This window comes from Orcinus orca, chromosome 7 (assembly GCF_937001465.1).
Source record: "Orcinus orca chromosome 7, mOrcOrc1.1, whole genome shotgun sequence".
Taxonomy (NCBI): Eukaryota; Metazoa; Chordata; class Mammalia; order Artiodactyla; family Delphinidae; genus Orcinus; species Orcinus orca.
Window position 1 is genome coordinate 20,973,631 of NC_064565.1, and position 17,821 is coordinate 20,991,451.

At 35.8% G+C, this 17,821-nt stretch overlaps 1 protein-coding gene across 1 annotated transcript in view; it reads right to left on the bottom strand.

Moving 5' to 3' along the window:
* Positions 1 to 17,821, bottom strand: part of DPP10 (dipeptidyl peptidase like 10) — a 1,290,245-nt gene that overhangs the window by 849,564 nt on the left and 422,860 nt on the right. The window lies entirely within an intron of this gene.

Genomic DNA, 17,821 nt, shown 5'->3' on the forward strand with positions numbered 1-17,821 from the left:
TCAGGGGCCCAGCCGCTCCATGTGGGATCCTCCCAGACCGGGACACAAACCCGTGTCCCCTGCATCGGCAGGCGGACTCCCAACCACTGCGCCACCAGGGAAGCCTGAGAATTTTCTTTAAGTGGGGGACAAAGGAAAGTTTATGATTTCAAACGTTTATTTGTCATATATGTCTAATAAAAGCAGGTGCTTAGACTTATACCAGTCACTTGAAAGAATAGAGAACATGTTAAATATCTTCTTTGATTTATAAGAGCTTAATATCTACTGAATGAAGCGTACATACAGAAATGCAAAGTGCCTGTCTATAATTTGGATAGTAGCTACATTTGAACGTTAAAGAGCAAGAAAAAGCCATACACTTCTCAAAGCCCTACTTCCCTTCATGAAGGAAAGAGGTCAGAGGAAATGATTTTCTAGATTACATTAGAAAACAAAACAAAGTTGAATAATCTTATTAATGTTTAAGTCCTATATAGTATTAGATTTTTTTTTAAGCATGAACCATTATGTTTTAAAGGTTAAATATTTTTTGGTCAGGGTTTATTTATTTATTTATTTTAATTGAAGTGTACTTGATTTACAATGTTGTGTTAATTTCCATTTTAAAGGATAAATATTTAAAGTCTGTTTTTAGAGATTTCCTAGGCACAAAGTTTTTTAGGATTTCCAAATCAAAGGGTCATCTATCATTCCCTACCTATCTATCTATCATCTATCTATCATCTGTCATCTATCTATGTATCTATTATCTATCATTTACGTATCTATCTCTTCCTTATTTATCTGTCTATTCGATATCGATGTGTCATCTATCTCTTTTCTTTTGTGTCCCATCATACCACACAGCACAGTTCTAAGCACAAAATAGACTAATGACTACAAATAGTCCAGTTTAAAGAAAAAAAAAGAACGTAGTAGAAATATTATTAAGTTGGAAATGAGAAATTGTGTTTTAAGTTTGGATATGCCCCTGAAACACTGTGTCACCTTGAAGAAATGGCCTCATCATTCACGTTTATCAGATATAAAATGAGAAAGCTAAACTAAATGATTTCTGAGGTCTCTTCCAGGTTTAAAATTCTGCAAATAGGTAAAAGCATGCTAAAAGGCAAGGGTTCTATGAATACTTTCAACTTTTAAAGAAATTACCAATTTTCAAGGCAAGAAAATATGGTTCTTTGAAGCCTTAGTAATAGACAAAAGGATAAAAAGATGCGGAGATGCAAAGCAGATGTTCTCTGCTAAGAATAACAGCAAAATATTAATTCCAGAATAAAGGAAGGACAGTTTGCTTAAAGGCTTTTAGTAAATCTGAAGAGTTGCTGTAAGCAAAACAGAGCTTTGCACCACCCCAAATAGGCAACAAATAAAATTATATCGGGGCTTCCCTGGTGGTGCAGTGGTTGAGAGTCCGCCTGCCGATGCAGGGGACAAGGCTTTGTGCCCCCGTCCGGGAGGATCCCACATGCCGCAGAGCCGCTGGGCCCGTGAGCCATGGCCGCTGAGCCTGCGTGTCCGGAGCCTGTGCTCCGCAACGGGAGAGGCCACAGCAGTGAGAGGCCCGCGTACGGCAAAAAAAAAAAAAAAAAAAAAAAAATTATATTGAAAATACCTCTGCCAAGAAAAATAACATGACTCAAGCCCACACTAAACCCTGAAATTTCAATAGACATAGAAAAGATTTCAGGAAAACCTGACAAAATAAATCATCTCATTTTCATACAAACAAACTATAGTTAATATGTCTTACTTTCTCTAAGGTCAGTGGTCAATACTTCCTTAGGTTATGTCTAACTCCTGGTTATTATCTACAGACTATTATTCAATGAATTGTGCCATGTTGAATCTTTAATTCTAAATACAATGGATTATTTATTTACCTGACCAACAGTTAGATTATCAAACTGCACTTTAGGGACTCAGAGTCCCTAAACTGAAACATAAATGGCCAACACTAAGAACATCCTCTGCTTTCAGTTTTTAATTAATTACTTTTTTATTTAAAAAAACTTAACTTGCCATTTGTTTTGAAAGGATTATGTCCATCTTAGTTAAGCCTACTAGTACCTCCGAGGGCTTCGTTGACATTCTTCAATATAGGGCTTTATTTATTTAATTCTTTCTGAAAAATTCCCAGCCATTGTCTACCCTATTCTCTCTAGTCTATTCTTTTGGAATTCTGTTAAGATGTATATTAGATAGTCTCACTCTTTCCTCTGTGTCTTTTACTTTCCTATTCACATTTTCTTTTTTTTTCTCTGCTGAATTTTAGATATTTAAAAAAATCTACCCCTTGATTTCCTATAGTAATTCCTTCTTCAGTTGTTTCTGGTTTACGATTAACCCATCTATTAGGATTCTAATAATTGTAATCGAGTGTTTTAAGATCTAGAAGTTCTATTTGGTTCTTTTCCAAATCTAACTGTTAATAGATTTTTGTTGCTTCCCCTAGAGCTCGATTACCCATTAGATGCAGTAGGCACAGTGCCTAGGACTCACGACACTTTTAGAGAGCTACAAAAACAGTTTATTTTAAAATCAGAAGGAAAAAGAAGAAATTTTTAGGTTGAAGAAAATGTTTTGGTATAAAATATTAATATATTGGTCTTTGTTCCAGCACAGTCATAAAATATAAATGTATATTTATGTTTATATATGTGTATGCCCACACACACACATACACAGAAGAAGGTGCTTACAAAGGCACAAGTATAGTGCTTAGGGTCCACCAAAATTATAACATTATTCTGGCTCCATCATATAGTGTTTTAATCCTTTAAGTATATATATATTATATTCAATATTAGATGATTCCACTAAATTCTAGTACATGTAGTCTCTGCAGTCTCTGCAGTCTGTGGTTCTGATCCTATAGTTTGTTGTGTTTCCTGATCCTTGACCATGGTCTTAATTCCTCAGGTGTTGCCTGATGTGTGTGTGTGTATGTGTATAAATTTATGTTCTTTACAATGTTCTCTGTGTAAAATCATTTAGGCCTGTCTTGAAAGTGTTCCCCTACAAAAAGGATTTGTGTTTGCTCCTGCCAGATAACCTGTATACTGCCAATTCAGAACAACTTTAAACACAAATTATGTCTCAAAGTTGTTTTTTTTTTTCTGAGACACAAAAATAATCTGAATTCTATTCCCAATTCAGTGATTGCTGGCTTAGAGTTAAGTCTTCTCAGAGGAAACTTCTTTTTCCTGCCTTTCTCAGGATCTAAACTGAGAAAGATATGTTATTTCTATAATTTTTTTCCAAATGGCATGATTTTTTTCCTAGGATTCTATCAATAGTATTTCTCTTGGGGGGAACTTGGGATTTTGTGGGGTCTGAGATCTGACTTTTTGTCCTACTAGGTCTCAGGCTTCGTTAACCAATTTCCAAACCACCAGTTATTCAAAGATACTCAAGATTAAAGCTAGCTCTGTATTCCTGGTGTTTGAGGATTTTTCTGATTTTCCTTCCAGCTCAAGAATTATTTATATCTTTTGCCTAGAGTTTTAGATAACCTGTACCATCAGGGGTCTTTCAGATAGACAACATTCTATCAGAAGTGTGGTAGGTACTATTACTTATCCATATATTAGTGATTAGAAAATTGAGGGTCAGAGAGATAAACTAAATTTTCTAAGTTCTTATAGCTAATGGTTCCTGAAACCAGATTTCCACAAAGGTCTGCTTTTCTCTAATATATTTCATTAAGGAAAAAGCTTTATACTAAGAAACTTTTTTAATTTAAAATATATATTTGAAAATTTAGGTGGAATGGACCCATTCCTAGAAACATTTAACTGTCCATAATAAAGAGTAGCAAACTATTAAAAACCATAACTATGTTATTTAAAAATCTTTTTTCAAAGATAACTTCAGGCCGAAATAGCAGTACTAGAGAATTCTTTCAAAGATTTAAAAAATGAATAACACTGCACTCACAAATATCCTCCAAGAAACTGTTTAAAAAAAAAAATGGTGATAACATAAATTCAATACTAAAATATGACAAGAATCATTCAACCAAATTCAGTTACAAATGTAGATACAAAATCCTAAGCAAAATATTACTACTTGACGAATTCCAACAATGTATGAAAAGAATAATACATCATGATTAATGAAGATTTATTCTAGAAATGCAAGGTTGATTTAGCAAAGGAATATGTAGCAAGATAATTCACTTTATTAATTGAATAAAGGACAAAATTTTTATGATCATCTCAATAGATGTAGAAAAACATTTGGTAAAAATTAATATTCTCTTCTGATTAAAGTAAAATAGAAAGAAATTTATTGATATTTATCTACCAAGGGAAAAAAAAAACTTAAAGGAAGCATCATAGCTGAAAAAATGTTGAGTAGTAGCACAATAAAAGGGGAGGAGGGAATAGAGCTTTATAAGATTAAAATTTTTCTGTCTCATGGAATTAAGATGTTATGAAACTGAAGTAGATTCTGATATTAAGATGTATATTATGAGCCCTACGGCTACTACTAAGAAAATAACTGAAAACATATTTTAAAATTATTAAAAGAATAAAAATGTTACACAGGAAAATATTTATTGAATAAAAAAGAAAGCAGTAAAGGAGGAACAGAAGAACAAAAAGAGACAAACATATAGAAAAGTAAAAGAAAAATAGCAGCTGTAAATTCAATAATATTAATAACAGTGAATGGGAACTGATGAAATAATCCAATTAAAGTGGGAGATTACTAGGCTGAATTAAAAAATCAAAATACTGGTATATGCTTTGTACAGGAGACACGCTATAGATTCAAAGATCCAATTAGGTGGTAAAAACATAGGAAAAGATATATAATGCAAACAGCAACCATATGAAAGCTGGAGTGTCTAATACTAATTTCAGACAAAATTGACTTTAAAAAGAAAAATATTTCTAGGGGTATTTTATATATATATATATAGTATGTATATACGTATAATTACACACCATGACCAAGTGGGACTTATCCCAGGGATGCAGTCAAAAATCAACTAATGTGGGCTTCCCTGGTGGCGCAGTGGTTGAGAGTCTGCCTGCCGATGCAGGGGACGCGGGTTCGTGCCCCGGTCTGGGAGGATCCCACATGCTGCGGAGCGGCTGGGCCCGTGAGAGCCATGGCCGCTGAGACTGCGCGTCTGGAGCCTGTGCTCCGCAACGGGAGAGGCCACAACAGTGAGAGGCCCGCGTATCACAAAAAAAAAAAAAAAAAAAAAAATCAACTAATGTAATGCCACATTAATAAATTACAGGACAAAAACCACAAGATCATCTCAACAGACACAGAAGAAGAATCTAACAACATTCAACATCTTTTCCTGACAAACATAATTCATAAACTAGAAATAGATGAGAATCTACTCAACCTCCAAAAGTCATCTGTGAAAAACCCTAGGTAATATATTATACTTAAATTGTGAAGGAGTGAATGCTTTTCCAATATCATCGAGAGTAAGACAAGGATGTCCACTTTCACTACTGTTTTTCAACATTGTATTGAAGGATCTAATGAAAACAATATGGCAAGAAAACAAAATAAGAGACATTCAAATAGGAAAGAAAGAAGTAAATTCTGTATTGCAGATAACATAATCTTATAAATAGAAAATTCTGTTAAATCCACTAAAACCTATTAGAACTAATAAACACGTTTAACACGCTTGCAGGATACAAGATCAATAATATGTCAATCAACCATATATCTATAGGCTAAGATAAATAATACAAAACAAAAACATTTAAAACAGCATCAAAAAGTAAAACAGGAATAAACAGAACCAAAGTAAAGATGTGTATTCTTCTACCAAAGAAGTAAAGATGTGATACTGCATGCAAAGTATCTGTATAGACATTCCTTCAACAAAGATATACAAATGGCTGGTAAGTATGTGAATATATGATCAAAATTATTAGTCATTAGGAAAGCATGTATTAAGATCATGATGACATATGATTTCACAATTTCTAGTATACTTAAAGTAAAAAAGACAGAGAACAGCAAGTGTTGGTGATGATGCAGAAAAATTTGAACACAATAGAATATTGAAGGGAAAGCAAACTGGTGCAACCTCTTTGGAAAATAGTTTGGCAGTTCTTCAAAAATATAGAGCTCTTATATGACCCCCAAATTATGTTCCCTAGTTATGTACCCAAGAAAAATGAAAATCTCTATCTTTACCAATAACTTGTACACAAATATTCGTAGCAATAAAATTCAAAATAGCCAGAATGGAATCAACCCAAATGCCTCCATGGATGAATGGATAAATAAATTTGGTCTATCCGTAAAACTGAATATTATTCAGCCATAAATGAAAGGAATGAAGTAGTGATATTTGCTACAAAATGGATGAACAATGAAAACATTATGCTAAGTGAAAAAGCCAATCACAGAATATGGAATATTGTGTGATTTAATTTATAAGAAATGTCCAGAATAGGCAAATCTGTAGTGATAGAATTTAGATAAGTGGTTGCTTAGGGTGGGAGGGGAAATGACTGCTAATGCTTATGGAGTTTCTTTGGTGAATCCTAAAAACATTCTAAAATTAGATTGCTTTAATGGTTTCTAAACTCTATGAATCTACTATAAAACACCAAATTTTCTATGTTAAATGTGTGAATTATACAGTAGGTGAATTATACCTCAATATAATTATTTTAAAAATACAAAGAGATTTTATACATGTTTTTGCAAAACAAAAGCAAACATCATACTTAATGAAATGTTGAAGTCTTGTATTAAAAAAAAATTATCGCTATTTTTTTTCAAAATTTTACAGGAGGCCTTTGTCAGAATGGTAAAGTCATAAAGAGAAATGAAAAAAAAATGAAACCAGTTGCTGTTATAAGATTATGAAATTATTTGGGCATAAAATATAAAACAACCTTAGATAAACTGCTATAATTTAAGAGAGTTTGGTAAGGTTGCTGGATACAAAGTAAACAAAAAATTCCATTTCCATATTCTGGCAATAAACAAGAAATAAGATTTCACTACATATACCATATACAATAAGATAAAGATATCATATATCTGAAAATAGAAACCCTTGGCTCTGCTGGGTGATCCCATTTCCAAGACACCAGGAGAAAGTCATCTGGTCTGTTGAAACTGAGGAGACAGCCCTCATGATATCTGGATCAACTCGGGGTCATTTTCCACTTGTCTTGAAGAATGCATACTTCCTAGCCAAATAGCTCTATCAGTTAGTCCTGTCATATCTAAGGAGTTTAACAGTTTTCCTTCATGTCCTCCCATCTCCATCCCCTTCCATTCAAAGGCAGTATTTCTGCTCATATAATCCCGAAAATTCTTTATTGAGTGATAGTCTATGCACACCATTAATGTTCTCTTCAGAACATGTTTTCTCATTTTTTGCAATAGAGATAGGCTGAGAATTTCTCAAATCTTGAAGTTCTGATTCCCCTCTGGTTAACAATTTCTCCTTCAATTAACCTCTCTTTTCTTGCACTTTACTATAAGCAGTCAGGAAAAGCCATACGGCTCCTTCAATACTCTGCTTAGAAATCTCATCACCTAAATAGCCATTTTCATTGCTTACAAGTTCTACCTTCTAGAAAACACTAGAACACAAACACAATTTTTCCAAGTTCTTTGCCACTTTATAACGAAGATCACTTTCCCTCCAGTTTCCAATAACGTGTTCCTCATTTCCATTTGAGATCTTATCAGAATGGATTTTAATGTCCATATTTCTAGCATGCATGTCAGAACTCCTCCAGCTGCTACCCATTACTCAGTTCCAAAGCCACTTCCACATTTTTAGGTATTTGTTACAGTAGCATCCCAATTCTGGTACCAAAATCTGTATTAGTCAGCTTAGGCTGCCATAACAAAAGTATCGTAGACTGGGTGGCTTAAACAACAGAAATTTATTCTTCACAGTTCTGGAGGATGGAGAGTCCAAGGTCAAGGTGCCAACAAGGTAGGTTTCATTCTGAAGCCTCTTCTCTCGGCTTGTATGTGGTCTTCTTCTCACAGTGTCCTCACATGACTTTTCCTCAGTGCATGTACATGGAGACAGAGATCTCTCTCTCCTTCTTAAAAGGTCACGATCTTATTGAATTAGGGCCTCACTCTTATAACCTAATTTAACCTTAATAATCTAAAGACTATCTTCAAATATGGTTCCATTGGAGATTAAGGCTTCAACATAGGAATTTTGAGGAGACACCATTCAGTCTAGAACATATGTTCATTGATTAGATGGCTTACTATTATGAAGATCACAATTTTCTCCACAAACTCATGTAGAGATTTGATGCAGCGCAATTTAAAACATAAGCATGCTTTTTATCTGGGAATAGAGTGGAACTTAACAAGCTGATTCCGACATTTACAGGAAAATAAGAGGCCAATAATAGCAACGACTCTTAAAAAGAAGAACATGGGTGTTTCTCAACTTCATATCAAGAGTTATTTTAAAGCAATTGTGATCAAGAAAGTGTGGTATTGGTTACAAGGATTGAAATGAGACAACTGAACAGTTATAAAGTCCAGAAGCACATCATTTCATTGCAGACACTTGATTTATGACAAAGGTGGCATTGCAGAGCAGTGGCAATAGGACAGTCCTTTTCAATGAATGGCTTAGGAACAATTGGATATCCATCTGCAAAAATTAAATCTGATAACTACATCACATTGTATAAATAAATCAACTTCAAGTGTATTACAGTCCTAAATTTAAAAGGCGTTTTGCTACAAAGTTTCCAGATTGCCTAAGAGAATAACCTTTTTACTTTCAAGTTTGAAAAAGTCATCTTCAACAGATCTCAAAAAGCAATAGCCGTAAAAGAAAAGGTTGATAAATTATATAATAAATTAGGGACTTCTGTTGATCAAACGAAACAGAAGAATGCAAAGATGAGACACAGAATGAGAAAAAAATATTTGCAACATATAAATGATCAAAAGACTGTATCCAGAATAGACATAGCACTGGTACAAATGTATGAAGTATAAGCCACCAAGTTGAAAAGGAGCAAAAACTTGAATAGGTGCTTCCCAAATGAGGAATTCCGAATTGTTAATACATGTGAAAATGTGATCAATTTCATTAATAATCAGGCAAATGATAATTAAAATCACAGTAAGATTACACAACACACTCACCAGACTGCCAAATTAAAAAGATTGATAATACCATGTGTTGGTAAGGAAGGGGAGCCATTGGAGTGCTCAGAACCGGTTGGTAGGAATGTAAATTACAGACTTCTGACCCAGGAATTCTACTTCTGGGTATACACCCAATAGACGGTGTACACATGGCCACAAGGAGACATGTACAAAATGTTAATGGCAACACTATAATAACTCCAAATTGAAACAACCCAAATATCCATCAAGAGTAAAGCAGATATAAAAATTGTGACATCTGGGCTTCCCTGGTGGCGCAGTGGTGGAGAGTCCGCCTGCCGATGCAGGGAACACGGGTTCGTGCCCCGGTCCGGGAAGATCCCACATGCTGCGGAGCGGCTGGGCCCGTGAGCCATGGCCGCTGAGCCTACGCGTCCGGAGCCTGTGCTCCGCAACGGGAGAGGCCACAACAGTGAGAGGCCCGCGTACCGCAAAAAAAAAAAAAAAGTCAAGAGAGTGGTTTCATCTAGGGCACAGGGAAGAACTTCCACTGGGGAAGTGCACATGGAGGGCTCTGAGGTGCTGTTGTATTTCTTGTTTTATGTAGTAATGGCGCAATAGCTTAATTAATAGCGAACTGTTAAGCTTTACATCAATGTTTAATGTATTTTTTTCTGGCTGTATATTTTATTTCCCAATAAAAAGCTTAAGATAAAAAAAAATAGACTAAACTTGCTTTTAACCACAGTCTAGCTGACTCTAGAAAATAGATGACAATTAGCTGCAAAATGTATGCAGGCATAACAAGTATAATCATATGTAGAATTTCTATATTGATTAAACTACTATGTATAGCTTTCCTTGGGTAGCTATTTGTTCATGATGGTTTTGAAAAGAAAATCTATTCCTGAAAGAAAAAAAAAAAATTCATGTAAACAGTTAATACACATTTTTACTGTGTCACACCTCTCTCCATTTAATAAATTAGATGAGATTCCCAACTACCAAAACTACATTAAGATTCTAGTCTGCAGCCAGAGGATTGATTTAGGAGAGACTTAGAGAATTAATGACTTGCAGTTGTTGTGCATATTAAATACAAGCTACTCTATTAGAGAAGAGAGTGGGCAAATTCGTGCAGAGACATCAGGAAGAAAAGAAAACCCTGTCTTCAGAATGTCAATACCATGTATATGAAGAAAGCAGTTTGAGAGATGCATCTATGTGAAATCAACACATACCACTGAAAAGTAAAACTGTCTGCCAACTAAATAGATGTATTATTATCAAAAACATGATTTAACCAATTGTCCTATGTAAATAGTGTAGCTATCTCAGTGCTTTGAAAATACTGACTAAATTATTGTTAAACCTGGATTAACGATCACTTACATGGTCCCTACTTTTCCAAGCTCTATCCTATACTGTTTAATTCTTGTAACTTTCATGATGGGAGTTTTACAGCAACTAAAAGAAAAATCAAAGAGTTTAAATAAATTGGCTAAAGTTACACAGCTAATAAATATTAGAAGTACACTTTGGACACAAGTGTCCTAACTCCTGCTTGAATAATTTTTCATTACTGTGTCTGTTACCGTAGGTGAATTCCTTTGGAAAACAACCTCGACACCTAAGTGCCTTAAAACAATAAATGTTCCTGTTTCACAATACAATCCAACATTTGGATGCCAGGTTAAGGAATGGGGACTGTATACCACATAGTCATTATGGTATTCAGGCTTCCTCTAGCTCTTAGCTCTTCAATGCCAGTGAAATCTTCCACTGAATCCTTTGGCATCTGCCCAGGATACGAAGGATGAGAAAGAACACTGAGAGCTGTGTGAAAGAGTTTGACATTTTACATTTGGAAATGGTGTACAAGTCTCCTGTTCATATTCCATTGGCCAGAACACAGTCACATGGCTTCACCTGACTGCAGTAAGGCTGAGAAATAACATTCTTCCGTGTGAATGTGAAGAAGAGGGAGTGAGTTGATGAGTTTCTATTTATTACCACAGTGTCTTTCACTACCATAAATGGCCAGTCACATTTTCAAAAGTCTCCATTCATTGTGAATTTTGCATATGTTTGATATTTTAGCATTCACACATTATTTTCAAACAATGTGCTAAATATTCATAGCCCTTATTTTCAGGTCCTTTAGTAATAATGATAGTAGACAATACTTATGTGGCTGGTACTGCATACTACGTACTGCCTCCATCCTTTACAATTATTAAATAGTTTTAACTTCTCAGCAACTATATGCAAAGTAGGAACCATTATCATCTCTTTTTTTTTTTTTTGCGGTACAGGGGCCTCTCACTGTTGTGGCCTCTCCCGTTGCGGAGCACAGGCTCCAGACGCGCAGGCTCAGCGGCCATGGCTCACGGACCCAGCCGCTCCGCGGCATGTGGGATCTTCCCGGACTGGGGCACGAACCCGTGTCCCCTGCATCGGCAGGCGGACTCTCAATCGCTGCGCCACCAGGGAAGCCCCGGCACATGTTATTTTTATAGACATAAAGACATCCTCAGCAGGAGGTACAACTTGCCAAGAAGGACTGGGGTATAAATCGTCATTTAACATATCATATGATATTGAAAGATATGTGCAGATTTCCTCTTGTCTAAATTGTCATTTTGACTCAGTGTCCCTCAATCACTCACAGCAAAAAGAGATTAACAGCCTATTTAATCATCCACCAGGAAAAAATACATTTAAAGGTGTCACAAAATGACTCATCAGCAAGGTCACACGGTTTTCTTGCCGTGATCTGAAATTGTTTGCTAATGACTTATTATGCTTCTTTTTCATAAAAGCACTGCTGGTGGCTATGTCTTCATATGTGACCACAGTTCAGACTAATGTTCCATCCTTGGTCTGTTCCCCATAGCCACATACTTGAAGACAACCCTTCTGCATGGCTACCTACTCGTGGCATTTCTCGATGCAGTTAAGCTTCATTTTTAATAATAAGCCTTGCCATTTATCTGGTGTTTAACATTGTTAAGATACTTTAACACCTGTGTGCCACATCAAACTCATAATAGCCTTGAGAGGTAGAGAAACAGAATTAGGTTTCTAATTGCACATTAAGTACACGTGGCAAACAGCATTTGTCACCTAATTTGTGACAAGGCTTATTCTGCGACCCTATAGTGCCTACTTTTTTCCTTGAGCTTCTACTTTAAAATGTCCTTGGAATATCTCCTGCTTGTGAAACTTACCTCTCTCTATGCTCAGCTTGTATCACCATTACACAGTTACTTGGACGCTTGGCGTCTAACCACTCGTGACAGATATCCTTTCCACAGAATTAGTTGGGATCAGCATCCCTTTGGGCCTTAGAATTTGTCTAGGACTTATTTTTCCCTCTGTCTCTTTTAAAAATATTAGTTTTGATTTCACACAGTAGCACCTTTCATCAGGATGTGATTTCCCAGAACTCCTGGCAGCTGAAAATGACTACCAGCTATAACTTGCCATGTTCTCTTGAGCAGGGTGACAACATTTGTCCATATTGTTCCCTGCCACAGTGCTCTACACATGGAATATACTCATTAAATAGGAGAAATTAAGGTATTGTTATTTCTAAGTTGATATTCATTGTCAATGCCTTACTTGGTTCCAAACTTGATTGAATTTGCCATTGAATTATTGCAACGTAGTAGGCATCCAATAAATGCTTCAAGAATGAATGGTGCTGATAAATACCCGAATGTTGCCTGCGACTGGTTGCTCTAATGGCTCTAATTGTGGTTTATTTTTATAAAACTTTGAGAAGTTGGTTTGGAGATATTGAGGGCTGTTCTGCACTTGAATCAAATTCAAATTTTTTTTCTCATTTGTGTGTGTTCCATCTTAAACTCTCTTCTTCCCAAGACTCCTCTCTACCTTCATGGTGTGTGTGTGTCGGGGGGGAAGCTTTACACTTTATTTCCTGTCTCCATTTTCTCCTCAATATTGCTTGTTGTGCCTTTCATGATCAAATTGCCTTTTTCCAACTCTATCTGATGTCCTGTAAAACATGTTTTCTCTTTGCCTTGTAGCACACAAAATCTTATAGAAAATGTGCTCCTGCCTCTAATCCATTTCACTACTTGCTAATGCGTAAGCTGACCTGAGATCACTTCTTCTAGCTTGTTGAGCAGCTCTGGAATATACAGGTACCTCTCTTAGCACATATCGTGCTGAATAACATTAAACCGTGTTTGTCTCTGATTTCCGGACTGTGAAATCATTGAGTGAGGAAGACGTGGTGTGTTCACGTGTATATCCGGACCTGATGGCAAAGGGAGTTAGCCCCGTATCACCAGCCCGATAAGCCCTGGTGAAATGGTATCTACAGTCCTCTCAGGATGAGCATGGGAAACTTGACCTTTGCAAATGAAGGCTGACTTTAAGAACATTTCGACAGACACCATAAAGATGTACCACAGAGAGTGTGTATTTCTCTTTTGCCAAATGCCTTTCAATTAAAATATTAGTCATTCTTGCTTTAGAATGCAAAACATGAATAAAAAGTGGAACAATTCTGACAATCATCTGTCGAATTTCCAGATGTCTGAAAGCAACGTTATGATGACTGCATTCATCCGTTATAATATGCAGATTTTGGACTTACATAGAGACAAGTTGAGAAAAACATTTTTTTTTCTAAAATAGTCATTTTCTTTGGGCTTTCCATAAAAACTCAAATGGTATGCAGGAAGATAAAAATAATAGCCCTATTCTGCCCTACAAATTTAACTGCTTGCAATGTTATATAGAAATTTAAAAAAGCTTTTTTTGTACGTTCAAGCCCCAAGGTTGTATTATGAATAAAGAGGATGATTATGCTGTGGTCCTAGGTTCAAGTCACAATTTTTATTATTAGTAACATATATGTAAAAATATGTGAACAAAATTAAAATTTACTTAGAGTCATGCAAATCCAGATCTGAAGATCGCTTTTCAGATTGAACAGATAGGGGAATAATAGGATATGGGAAAATTTTCTAAATCTAGTGCTAGAAACAGTGTGACCAGGGGTGCAATAATTTACTAGGCCTGTCCTAACACTACAGACTGGGGTCTTAAACAACAGAAATTAATTTTACTACAATTCTGGGGGCTGGAACTCTGAGATCAAGGTGTCAGCAAGATTGATTTCTTCTGAGGCCTCTCTCCTTGGCTTGTAGGTGGTCTTCCTTCTCTGGTAACTTCACATAATCTCCCCTCTATGTATGTTTGTGTCCTAATCTTCTTATAAGAACACCAATAACATTGGATTAGCATCCACCCTAATCACTTCATTTTATCTCTTTGAAGAAGCTGTCTCCAAATACATCACATTGTAAGGTACTGAGGCTTAAGTCATCAACATAATAATTTTTTTTGGGGGGGGGACACAATTCAGCACTTAACAAGGAATATGAGATATCTCCAGAAGCAGATTTTCCCAAAGTAGGGCTGATTGTACATCCTGTGTATAAGTGTAAATGTTCTGGGTAAAGTTATCTCTGGTGGACTTTCTCTTGATGACACCTCTATTATAAGAAGAAACTGAGAAGAGAAACATGGGGATCCTGTGTGAGTTTTAATGCAAAGATGAAAGATCTCCTTTTCAGTTTCTCAGTACATCATTACAGAAGGAAATGCTTTAATATAAATAAGTAGCAATAATTTTCATAAGCAGGGAAATTGTCATTCTTTAAGTTCCATCTTGAGGACCTTAATCCAATCTTAAATCACTCTCAAAATGAACTTCATGTTCTAGCTACAAATTCATTTCAACTTTAAATCCTTTGTGTTAACTAGAACTTCCTTAATCATCTTTTATTTTCTGTTAAACATAGTTACCAAATTTAGTAAAATTTTCTCTGATCTTAATCATTATACAGATCCAGGAACATTTTTGAGGCTTGTCACTTTGTGTCAACATCTCCATTAAATGTATCTTCTTTTATCTACTACAGTCTAATGACCTAGTTAGTGTTTTTAATGATGTATTCAAAGATACAGGGATTAATCAATTAACACATTTGATGGGTTCTACTCTGAGCTGGAAAACTATGCTCAAAAGAAGAATTATAGGATGCCACTCTGTGCTGAGCACTGGTATTGATGTCTTATAATACAGACATAACAATTGTGATACTCATTTTCTAGATGAGAGGCCTGGTCACATGGTATAAGTGACACATGTAAAGTCAGGCCACTAGTATGTCACATGAGCTAATACTCAAACGCAAGTTTTCCCTGACACCAACACCTATGCTTTCTAATATGCCATACTATATTTTTCTCCAAATGGTGAAATAGGGAAGACAATAGCCTTTTTGATAGTCCCCTGATCTGGATGCTGTGATCCTCAGAAGATTCTCTGAAGTATATATAATTATCACCATTTTACAGATGAAAGATTTCTACTTTAGAGGAAGTGGGCAACCTACTACCCAGGATGGCACAAGTGTTGAAAGACAAAATATGAAACAAACTCCAAGACTTGTAGGGGTCTTCTCAGTATAAGACATTAATCAACAACTTTTCATATATTGCTTGTCCGTACATCCAGGGTGAGGCATCTAGGTACAGGACTGCAGAATTTGCATTGCACGGCAAAAGGGAGAAAAGCAGTCACTAGGAATCCCAGGGAGGATATTTTATACATGTAGACAAAATATATACATACAGACTTTTGATAATTTGTGTAAAAATAATATTTAAAAATTTAAGTCAACAGCAGATGCTAATGCAGATATAATAGATATATCTAAGCCTATATCTTCAATCGATACATAGTTTTACAATCACTGTCAGGCAAAATTATTTCACCTTGTAGATCATAATTTTTAGAAAATAAACTGCTTACAGAGACAGATTCCATGAGAAAGTTATCTTGTAGGCACTATTATGGCATTTTCTATATCATTATATTAATAAAAATATTTGATGTTCAATGACAACCTGAGATACAAATTTTTATAGAATAAAGTATCAAGAGCTTGGAAAAACGTTTTGCTGCTAGTGTTATATTTGAAAAAAAGGACGTCTAGGATGAACAGCTTTTTTACTCATGAAATGTGAAAAAAAAGTTAAAATTGAAGATAGGTTAAAGAAGAATAAAATTGGTGGACTCACATGGTCTGACTTCAAGACTTACTAAAAGGCTACAGTGATCAAGAGTGTGTGGTACTGGAGAAAGAAGAGACAAGTAGATCAATGGAACAGAAGCGAGAGCTCAGGAACAGACCTACATAAATACAGTCAATTGACATTTGACAAAGAAGCAAAGGCAACACAATGGAACAAAGACAGTCTCTTCAACCAATGGTACTGGAACAACTGGGCATCCACAAGCAAAAAAAGAGAAAAGTCTAGACACAGACCTTACACCCTTCATGAAAATGAACTCAAAATGGATCACAGACCTAAATATAAAACACAAACTACAAAACTGCTAGAAAATGACATAAAAGAAAACCTGGATGACATAAAAGACTAGATGACCTTGTCTTTTGTGTTGCATCTAAAAAGGGTGATGCCTTTTTAGATGCAACACAGAAGACATGATCCATGAAAGAAATAACTGATCAGCTGGACTTTAATTTATTAAAATTAAAAGTGTCTGTTCTGTGAAAGACAGTATAAGAGAATAAGACAAGCCACAGACTGGAAGAGAATATTTGTAAAAGACACATCTGGATACAGAATTGTTATCCAACATATACAAAGAACTCTTAAAACTCCACAATAAGAAAACTAACAACCTGATTAAAAAATGGACCAAAGACCTTAAGAGACAAACATCTCACCAAAGAAAATATACAGATGTCAAATAAACATATGAAAAGATGTTCCACATCATAAGTTGTCAGAAAATGTAAATCAAAACTACAAGATACCACCACACACTTATTAGAATGTCCAAAATTTGGAACACTGACATCAAATGCTGGTGAGGCTGTGGAACTCTCAGACATTGCTGATGGGAATGCAAAATGGTACAACCACTTTGGAAGACAGTTTGGTGGTTTCTCGCAAAACTAAACATAGTCTTACCATACATTTCCCTTGATATTTACTCAAAGGAGTTGAAAACTTATGTCCTCAAAGAAACCTGCACATGGATGTTCATAGCAGCTTTATTCATAATTGCCAAGACTTAGAAACAACTAAGATGTCCTTCAGTAGGTGAACAGATATATAAACAGTGGTACGTCCAGACAATGGAACATTATTCAATCCTGAAAAGAAATGAGCTATCAAACCATACAAAGCCATGGAGGAAACTTAAATGCATATTACTAAGTGAAAGAAACCAATCTGGAAAGGCTACATACTGTATGATTTTAACTGTATGACCTTCTGGAAAAGGCAAAACTATGGAGACAATAAAAAGACTAGCAGAGCTTCCCTGGTGGCGCAGTGGTTGAGAGTCCGCCTGCCGATGCGGGAGACCCGGGTTCGTGCCCCGGTCCGGGAGGATCCCACATGCCGCGGAGCGGCTGGGCCCGTGAGCCATGGCCGCAGAGCCTGCGCGTCCGGAGCCTGTGCTCCGCAACGGGAGAGACCACAACAGTGAGAGGCTCGCGTACCAAAAAAAAAAAAAAAAAAAAAAAAAAAAAATACTAGCAGTGTCCAGGGGTGAGAGGGGAAGGGATGAATAGGTAGAGAACAGAGGACTTTTAGGGCTATGAAAATGTGCTGTGTGATTTAATAATAATGA